This window comes from Thalassophryne amazonica, chromosome 12, assembly GCF_902500255.1.
Source record: "Thalassophryne amazonica chromosome 12, fThaAma1.1, whole genome shotgun sequence".
NCBI lineage: Eukaryota > Metazoa > Chordata > Actinopteri > Batrachoidiformes > Batrachoididae > Thalassophryne > Thalassophryne amazonica.
The window spans coordinates 49108342-49119366 of NC_047114.1; the positions used below are offsets into that span (position 1 = coordinate 49108342).

The window sequence follows — 11025 nt, forward strand, 5'->3', positions numbered from 1 at the left end:
TTAGACAGACCTTCGTGACAAGAGTCCATCTTCAGTTGGTGTGCTAATTTAACCCTACAGTTAAAGCTGGAAAAACATCTACTGTACATTATATATTCTTGCTTATGAAATGCTAGAACTTTGAGATACAATAGCTTTATTTTTTTCCCAGAGTCTGACATACCCAGCCAAAAAGGTTGTGAAGGAATATTAACTTTTTTTTTTTAACTGATTTTTAGTCTGTTGTATTTTCTATAGCCCAGTCTACTAGTGTGTAACCATTGCCTGGATGTGCAGGGTCTAAGCCATTAATCTCAATGTGTTTCACATGGACTCACTCCTGAGATGGAGGTCAAACTTTATGAAATACGTTCCTTCTATTTTGCTGTGCTGCTACTACTCATGTATGTGTGCAGCAGACTGTAAAAAACTGGTGCTTTTTTCTTATTCAACAAACCAGACATTTACCACACTCAAAGTAGAGAACTAGAGGAAGCTTTCAGTGCTCAAACAAATGCAGGCTTTAAACATCTTTCATTTATTTGTTTTTTTAAATTCATAGTTGCATCTGCTTCTGTTTGAAAATACATTTTGTATAAAACTGTTGCCTTGAGTCTTACCATTTGAGAGTACTGACAGTTTGGACTTGTGGTACCTTTTGCACACCCGTTACAGATGACAACACGTCAGTGGGCAATTTGGCAAACCAGGCTGAAGGTTACCCTGTTACTGTGACAATCATTGTGAAGGACAAGTGCTACACAAATGCACAAGGTGACAATCAAAATACTGAATTTTTCCCCTGCACTCATATTCTTAAGGACAGGAGGATTATAATGATATCATCATAGTACTGAGCTGGAACTTAATTTATGTGTGTGTTATCAGAACTGCAATGGTGACCCTGGGATCACATTGTAAGTGAGGACATCTCTTTTTGTATCATGTCGACTATTGTCAGGGGCTAGCCATCTTTTTTTACTTTATATGGTGCCTTTGTGTCATATTACACATAATTACAGTATGTTCAGTGGAGGAAAATAACCAGAGTTTCATACCAGATTTATATTTCTTTTTTTTTAAATATACAAATGCATGAAATTGGATTTGTAAATTAATTATCTTATTCAAATTTTATTGTAATTGTAGCGATGTAGTTGCAGTTCTTTTGGTTTGTGTAAGAGAACCACTTGTCCTTTCTAGTTTTCCTCGGTTCTTTTTTCTCCTGTCTCTTGTGCAGTCTTGTCTTGTTGTTGTAGTAGTTAGTGACCCCTATGTACTGTAGTTTGTTGTATTGTACGTTTCTGTGACATCCGTGTGCTTTTATTGTTAATTGTTTGTTAATTTTTACATCAGCCTGTCAGGGACTACAGATGGAAATTAGCCTATGGCTAAAATCTGACATATTTACATATTGTATATGTTCATTAATATGTACCGTCCCTTTTAAATAAATAAATAAGCAATAAATATGAAAATTAGATCATCTTCTTCTCGAGTGGGGGTAAGTTGGAGCCTGAGGTCGATAGACAAATTGAAGTTTTTACAGATGTTGTACTGGACCGTCGTGTTGAAGAAGCTGAGCCGGAAGGTGAGGCTCTCAATTTACCAGCTGATTTACACTCCTATCCCAAACTGTTGTCATGAACTTTGAGTAGTTTGAGTAATGATTGGAAAAAAAAAAAGATTTTCGATACAAGCGGCGGAAATGAGATTCCTCCATCAGGTATCTGGGCTTACACTCTTGGACAGAGTGAGAAGCTCGACTATCTGGGATGGACTCGGAGTAGAGCTGCTGATTCTTTGCATCGAAAGGAGCCAGTTGAGGTGGTTTGGGCATCTGGTGAGGATTTCCTTTGGTCGTTTCCCTAGGGAGATCTTCCAGGTATGTCTAACTATAAGGAGTTCTCGGAGAAGACCCAGAACATGCTGAAGGGATTATATTTACCAGATGGCTTGGGAATGCCTCAGGATCCCCCAGGAAGAATTACAGGACTTGGCCGAGGATAGGAAAATGTGGCGTGAGCTGGTTGGTTAAATGAAATACTGATTAATAACGTTCCACATTAAGCTGTGTGGCATAAAAAAGACTATGAAAAAAATTATACATTTTTTTTCTCAAATATGTTTATTTGCTTTTTAACATTTTCTTAACAAACATAGCTCAGCAAACCCTTGATCCATACCATTAGATTACAGACAGGTTTCAAATAAACTCTTAAGATACATACATATATATAAATAAACATATACATGTATATAAATAAACAAAAAGAAAAAAAATTGAAAAAAAAAACATTGTGAGAATGTTCAAAATCAGCAGTCAACGACTGCACTGTTCAGTAATGAAGATACAGATTGGTCAGTGAAGCGAAGGTACGGTGTCCATATGTCCATAAAGCTGCTTTTAGTGTGGTGTATGTAACAAGTCAAGTATTCCAGAGGAAAGAGTTCAATAATGAGTTTGTGCCATTTGGCTTTGGATGGAGGCTTATCGCTGATCCATGTAAGAAAAATATTTTTATGTGCAGCAAATGTTAGGATGTTAAATAATCTATTACGAGGAGGTGAGCCGAGGCTTGTTGATCTGTATCCCAGTAGCAAAGAAACAGGGTCCAAAGGTAAGGATATTCCAAAAATATGTCTTAGATCCACCAAAATGTCCTTCCAGTACAATTGGATTTTAGGACAAACCCAAACACAATGAGCATACGTCCCAGTGGCAGATTTACATTTCAAACATAAAGGTGAGGTTTGAGGATACATCAAATGTCTTTTGTGTGGAGATATTTGCAGTCTATGAATTATTTTAAATTGGAGCAATCTAGCATGATTGCAAACCGAAATATATTTTGTCTGACAACAGATGGAACTCAACTTTTCTTCATCAAGGACTATACCCATTTCTGATTCCCATTTTTGTTTAACCTCGATGAATTACGTTTAATCAATGTACGATAGAGATAAGCAATTATTTTCTTTGTAGGACAGTTTAGGATTATTTTTTTCTAATGGTGAGGGACTGGCATCAGACATCAAAGTTGTTTTCTTATGAATAAAGTCTCTAACTTGCAGGTATCTAAAAACATCTCTATTTGGGAGGTTATATTTATCTTGAATTTGTTTAAATGAACACAATGTAGATCCAGAAAATAAATCACCCATCTTTTTAATTCCCTTGTTTGCCCAAGCAATAAAACTTGAGTCTATCATACCTGGTAAAAAGTTTGGATTCCCTTGTATTGGCGAGAGCAAAGGAGTTAAAAGAGATTTCCCCTCCAGTCGCCTGGCCATAAACCATGATTTCACTGTATTGACAATAATGGGGTTATTATTGCACAAATTTCTTGAGGATTTTACATTTTTACAAGAAAAAAGACCAAGAAGAGAACATTGAGTCTGTGATTTTTCAAGATTAAGCCACACAGATGTGGGGTTCTCCCTAATCCATTCAACTATAAACCTCAAATTAGATGCCAGCTGATACATCTTAAAATCCGGTACATCGAGACCACCTTCAGAGATGGGGGATAATAGTTTTGAGAATTTCAGTCGTGGTTTTCTTTTGTGCCAAATAAATTCACTTAGCCAACCATTGAGTAATTTGATATTTTTGTTTGAAATCAATAACGGAATCATTTGTAAAGGATACAGTAATCTGGGGAGCACATTCATTTTGATCATGGCCACTCTACCCAGCAAGCACAAAGGAAGAGTGTTCCACCTATTTAAGTCTTTTATGATATTGTCCAAAAGAGGTGTAAAGTTAGCCTTGAACATTTGATGAAACATGGGAGTGATGTGAATACCAAGGTAAACAAAACCAGATAATGACCCCTGGAATGGAAAAGAAGTTAATGTGTTAATTCTTTCTCGAAGGCTGCTTTAGAAAAGTTTATTTTATAGCCGGAGAACATTCCAAATCTTTGAATTTGCTCGATCAGTCTAGGAATTGAGGATTTGGGCTCAGTTATATATAATAATACGTCATCAGCGTACAAGGAGATTTTATGCCACTGTCCGCCATGACAGAACCCTGTTGTGTTTGGATCTTGTCTTATGATCTCAGCTAAGGGCTCCACTGCTAGAGCAAAAAGAGCTGGACTCAATGGGCAGCCCTGTCGAGTTGAACAATGAAGTGAGAAGGCCTCCAATCTGTAGCCATTAGTAATTACAGAGGCCATAGGGTTACTGTATAATAATTTAATCCAACTAATGAATGTGTCCCCCAAATCAAATGTTTGGAAGATGCGAAACAGATAAGGCCATTCGACACAGTCAATGGCCTTCTCCGCGTCTAAAGAGATGACCAAACTGTCCTCATCTCGTGCCTGACAAATAGTTATTATATTTAAAAGCCTTCGAATATTGTGGCTTGAACTTCTCCCCTTAATAAAACCTGTCTGATCTTCTTTAACAATATAAGGTAAAACTTTTTCTAAGCGCAGCGCCAAAATTTTAGATAATAATTTAAGATCTTGATTTAAAAGAGCAATGGGTCGGTAACTGGAGCAATGTTCAGGGTTTTTACCTTTTTTATGGATCAGTGCGATATCAGCTTCCCTTAAAGTTCGAGGAAGGAAGTATGTGGTAAATGAATGAGCCAACATAGAGAGAAAGGGGTCTAATAATATATGGTGGAACTCTTTGTAAAAGTCACATGATATTCCATCTTTTCCGGGAGTCTTCCCTGATTGTAGTTTTTAAGTGCTAGGAGTGCCTCCTCTTTAGTAATAGGAGCATTCAACATGGCTCTTGGAGCATCAGATATAGTGGGAAGAGTGAGCTCAGATAAGAAGAATTCCATAACATCAGAGGCTCCCGGTCGTAGGTTTGATTCATATAACTGTTCATAGAATTCCTTAAATAAATGGTTAATTTGCATATTATCAAAATGACGGTTATTGTCAGAGTCAACTATAGAATCTATGGTTTGTGGATCATTAGGGGCTTTGGTTAGAAATGATAAATATTTGGTTGATTTGTTACCAGATTCATATAATCTCTGTCTAGAGAAAAGTGTAGCAGTTTTAGCTTGTTGTGTTAACAAAGCATCCAAAGCAGCTTGTAATGCACATTTTTTCTGCAATAAATGTGGATCTAAAGATGTGGTTAGCACACTTTTTATATTATATAATTCTTTTTCAAGATTTTGTTGTTGCTCCATTTGCTTCCGTTTTTTGGCAGCTGCGTAGCCAATAGTTAGACCCCTAATAAATGCCTTAGATGTTTCCCAAAGTAAAGAGGGGTTATCATTGGATTTTGAGTTAATATCAAAAAATATTTTAAATTCACGAGTCATGTATGATATAAATTTTTCATCTTTTAAAAGACGAACATCAAATCTCCATCTTCTACTTTTATTAAAAATAGTATCAGTAACCAGCTCCAGGCTTAACATTGCATGGTCACTTACCACAATATTTCCTATTTCACAGGAGGTGATGTGCTGAATTTGGGATATGGGGAAAAAAGTAATCAATTCGAGTGTGACACTTATGTGGTGGAGAATAGAAGGTAAATCCCTTATCATTTGGATGGAGAGTTCTCCATACATCTGTCAGGCCCATCTCCCTACAAATAGCGGAGAGGGCATTGGCTTGATTGGTTAAGGGAGAGTTACGGGAAGGATGTCGGTCTACCATGGGCCGAAGTAGGCAGTTAAAATCCCCACCCACTAAGGCTAATGGGTTAGACAATTCTGAAAATTCCATAAAGGCCTTTGACAAAAAAATTGGGGTGTAATTTGGAGGGCAGTATATATTCATTATAGTAACTTTTTCACCCTGGAGAGTACCATTAATAATCACATATCTTCCATACTGGTCATTTTTGCAAGATTGTAATTGAAAAGCAGTTCTCTTGCTAATAAGTATTAACACCTCTACTATTTGTTGTAAAGGAAGCAAAATATACCTAATTAACCCAACCATGTTTAAGCTTCTGATACTCAACATCATCCAGATGGGTTTCTTGGAGTAGTGCTATATCAATTTTCCTTCTTTTGAGTGTAGAAAAAACTTTTCTTTGCTTAATTCTTTTCCATAAACCTCTTACATTCCAAGAACAGAGTCTAATCTTACCAAGTGACATTTACCAAAACATACTTATAAATTATGAAAGTATGACCTTTGAAATAAAAAATAAATAAAACCTGCGTGGTACATATCTTAATGTATAAACACAAAAGTGGATCAAGGCTGAGTTAAATAGAACAGGAACACTGAACACTAACATATTAAGTATGTAAAATGACAAAACTAAATCGAAAGGGGCTTTCCCCAAGTTGTGTGGGGATTGCTGTCCTGTAACACACAAAACCTGGGTGCAAAACTATCAAATTAGATGGCATACAGTCTGTGGGGAGCTGCATGCCCTGAATAAACATATCGGAGTAACTTATTAGTCAAAGGGGGTTTCAGGCATGGTGGGTTGTGACAGTGGTATAGAACATAAAACAGGTTATAATAAGTTTATCAGATACAACGGAGTTAAACCTGTAACAAACAAAACCCACCAGTCTGTGCCCAGTAATTTCTCCTTCAGCTCTGGTCAGTTACGCTGGATGCGTAGGAGAGGACCTCTGCTGGTGAGAGGAAGATCTTCTGCGTACCATTGAACATTATTTTGAGCTTCGCCGGGAACAACATGGTGTAATCTGCGCCGATTTCACGTAGACGTTGTTTCGCTGCTGCAAATGACTTACGCTTCCTCACCACCATCGTGGACAGGTCGTGGTAGAATGAGATTTTCCTCCCCTCCAGGACGATGTCGCCTTGTGCTGCCTTTCGTCGCACTGCTGCCATTACCCGCTGTTTCTCTGAGAATGCGTGGAACCTGATAATGACCTGTCGCGGCTGCTGTCCCTCGCCAGGCAGAGGCGCTGCGCTCCGGTGTGCACGCTCCAGCTTGACTCTGCCTCCTGCCGCATCAAAACCAAGGAAACTCGGCAGCCACTGTTCAAAGAAGTCTAAAGCATTGCTCCCCTCCATACACTCAGGGATGTTAAATATGCGGATATTTTTATGACGCCCCCTGTTTTCAAGCATATCGACTTCATCTGTTAAATTTTCAACTCGTTTTTCTAGTGTTTGAATCTTAGCATGGAGGGGCTCGTTAGCATCTTCTAGCTTTAGCACTCTAGCTTCCGCTTCATCCAGTTGCTCGTCAACTTTCTTTAAATCAGCCGAATGTTTCTTGACTGTACTGGTTAGAGGGTCCAGCTTCTCATTGATAGATGCCATAATTCTTGAGGTCATGATTTCAAAGGCTTTAGCGAGCGCAGGGTCTAGTTCATGACCGTCACTCACACATCCTGGCTCCTCCGTGGATTCGCCATGTTGAGATGAGCACAAGCTCTTGTCCTCCCCGCTTGTCTGCTTATTAGTTTTGCGTTTCGGCGACATCGTTTGGTGTTGTTTGGTCCAAAAGAGTTCTAAAGTTGTAATACAACCTTAGTAACCATAAAGTAAGTTAAGCTCCAACGAGAAAGGAAATATATCTTAAGGCATTGGCGCAGCTCCCACAGGCACGTCTTTCCCCTAAGCAGCCATCACCGGAAGCCCAAAAATTATACATTTTTTAAAAGATTATAAAAATATCTGTTGATATAAGCTTTTTTACTCTGTAGTCTGTCACTAATGTCACAGTTATCAAGTTCGGTTATTCAAGATTTAAGATTCAAGATTCAAACAACCTTATTAATCCCTAAAAGGACAATTCATATTATGTTGGCAACATTGATCTAATTTTAAAATCTATTTTTAGTTACAGAAAGTGTTCAAAATATACTCATATTTTTAGATGAATCAATATAATTTTCTGGAAATATAAGCAGAATTTCACAATATATTATGGGTCAATTCTTGGTTTTCAATTTGCATATGGTCACGACCAGCTTTGTAGTTTTGTTTGGCTCATGCAGTTACAGCTTACAAATGTTACATCTTCTGCATCTGCTTTGACAATTCGGATTGGTTCATTGATACCACATGGACTCATTAACAAGAAAATAGTCTGACAAAGTAGTTTGATTTCAAAGTGGATGACCTAGGAGTGGTCATTGTTCAGCAAAAGTTGTTTGCAAATGTACCTTCTTGTATGAAAACACAAAAATGCCTCAAATTTATTGATGCACCTAAAAGACAGTGATCCAGATTAGTTTCAAGATGACTGTTTCAATTCATGTTAATGTGTCATTCCTTACATTAGCCGTGTAGGCTAACATAATATAATCAGAGCTATATCAGTACTGTCTCGACTATTCTCTCTCACCAAAATATGCTTACATTAAAAACAAATAACTCTAGTCTGCAGTTGCACATCGTATTTGACCAAATCTGGTAGCCTGACACTGAGCTGAAATGCCATCTTGCTTTTGCTGAGCCTGTATGTGTCATGAACCATCACTTTGCAGTACCTCATGAACACCTACAGTAGAGTCAGGGACAGTTTTCTTGTTGCCGTCGTTAATAAAATGAAAGCTGATCAAATGAAAAACAGTCAGATGTGATGAGATGAAACTGTGCCTCATTTAATAGTCATATGGTGCAGAAGCCGAGACTCTCAGTCTACCGGCTGCTCCTGGAAACTGTCGCCACAGCAGCTCGTCATATTGACATCTCATGTCAAATAACTTGTAGAAAAATTCTATAACATGAAAAGTAATCTATTTTGGCTTATCCAACAAGTACTAATATTGTCATTATTGGATACACAGAACAACTTCCAATCAAATGGCACATGATTGATCTTCATCTGTTGTACATCTGTGGATATGTATGTGGTAAATACTGTTAAATTTTAATTATTTTAAATATTTACTTTTGTTGCTATTCAGTCATTTTTACTGTGGTACTGAATTTCTTATTGAGACATATGTAATTTTACTTGATTCACATCAGACCCTCCTGTCCTGCCTACTTGCCACAAAATACCCGGTATTTGGGATTTTGTTTTGCTCACTTCAGCTTCATAGCTGTATTTCCACAATTATTTCTTGTTACATGTTACAGTAGTTTGTCCATCAAATACTGATGAAGATAATGCTTAAAATCAACATTTATAAAACATATAGCACAATATTACCTCCTCTGGTTGGAAACAAGAAGACCATACTTTGTCTTTCTACTGGTAGTGTACAATTGTCATAAATTACTGGACATGTAGTCAACTGTACTTGGACCATTTTCACAATTTTTGTGAAAAACTGGAGCATGGTGGCATCCGGTTCTGTTGACTATGCTGGTGTGTCTATTTTGCCTCAGATGCATTTTGAATACATACAGACACATCAAGTCTGGCATCATGTACCCGTGATACGTGTTGCCACATCCACAACACCATGAAACCACCTTGGGTCTGGGATGGCAACTACACATGCAGACAAATCTGGGGATCCATGCATCATGCACAGAGAAAGGCGTTATGTCTAAGCTGACGTTCCCTCACAATGCAGGTGATACTCCTCATCTCCCTATGTAACTGACACTATGTCATTCCAGCAACACCCAAGAACCCTTCAAAGAGACCTGGGACCAAAGACATTCAGTTATCATCTTAGGTCAGTCTCAATCATACAGTAAGACAGGAAGCACCAGGAACCTAATGTCTCGGACCATTGTTCGCTTGCAAAGATATCGACATCACCAAACACCTCTGTCCAGTGCAGCTCGTGAGTTCATCAGCCCTTCCCAGGTGTCTCTGGATGTCAAAAGCTGAGGACCCAGAGACATGCAGGTCACTGCTCAGATAAGTGAATATCACTACATATTCAGCACTTTTACTGCATACGATACACTTCTGGTGGCCAAATCCAGCAGGCCATTGACATCCTAGATGTTAGTCTTGATCCAGGACCATCACAAACACAGACACTCTGATTCTTCACTCAGTTTCTCAAGTGCTAGAATTTGAGTATCTATTGATTCTGCAAAGATCACAACATCGTCATCTACAAAGTCTATGCCAGTAAACCTTTGTTTCACCAACAAAAGTACCTAAGTCACTGGTATTCACAACCCAACCCAACATACAGTCTATTCAAGCACTGAGTTGTGTAAGAGCTAAAATATATCCCCAATGAACACCAGTCTTCACTTGGAAAAGCTCCTTTCAGTATAAATGGGCAATTCATGAGGATCCCATGGATTCTCAGGATGTACAAGAGAGCAGCCAGCTCAACAATTACAGCTGGTATTATAGTTATAGACATATTTTTAATAAATTTGAATTTGAGCAGGAGGTGTACATGACCGTACATGCTATTAAAAATGCTTTCTGGGTTTAGCTTGCATGACTTAAATTTTAGTAAGTTGGTAACTTACAACATGTTGCTCCAAATTGTTAGAGTTTAACCCCCCCCCCCCCCCAAAAAAAAAAAACAAACAGAAAAAAAAAAAACAGTTGTAACAATGGTTTTAAAATTAAGACTTTGATGATAAAACTTGAACTGTAACATGTAATTTAGTGTGATATTTGGTCTTATGTAAAATTATTTAAAAACTAAAAAACCTTCACAAAATTAAGGTAAACTTTGCATGGACATCTCAGAGTACAATGGAGGTAAAATTAAGAACTTAGAATAATTTGGCTACCTAATAATAGCAAAACCTTTTAATTATGTTGGTGCCATTTAATTAACCATGTGGAGGACAAAACAAACCAAGTATACTAACCCAGTTAACTAAAGGTTTTGCTAAATTTGTGTTAGTCTGACTCTCAAGGAATCATGGTGCTCAATGAGCAATGATTGAGTTGGAAATACTTAACATAATCCTGATTTTTAACTGATTTTTTTTTATTCAATTTTTTGTATGTTTGCAAATATAAATGCCATATGTTGGCAAGCAAGGGACATGGTGCTGACCAAAGGAATGCAGGAAGCAACATCCAAAATCCAACATCCAAAATTATTATTATTATTGAGGATTTATTTCATTGATTTAAAAGAAAAACAGAAAAGCAAAATTAACAAAACATTACAAACCACTGAACGAAAAGGAGCAGTTTGGAAAAACAAGTCTTATATATTCTGCCCCTTTTTTA

The 11025-nt window shown here is 37.6% G+C and overlaps 1 long non-coding RNA gene across 1 annotated transcript; it reads right to left on the bottom strand.

Moving 5' to 3' along the window:
• Positions 1-340: 340 nt before the first annotated feature.
• On the bottom strand, positions 341-10616 carry LOC117522660. Its single transcript, XR_004564279.1, has 3 exons — positions 10484-10616; positions 6294-6300; positions 341-353 (listed from the first exon to the last, which is right to left on the bottom strand). It is a non-coding gene; the product is annotated as an uncharacterized LOC117522660 (long non-coding RNA).
• Positions 10617-11025: the final 409 nt, after the last annotated feature.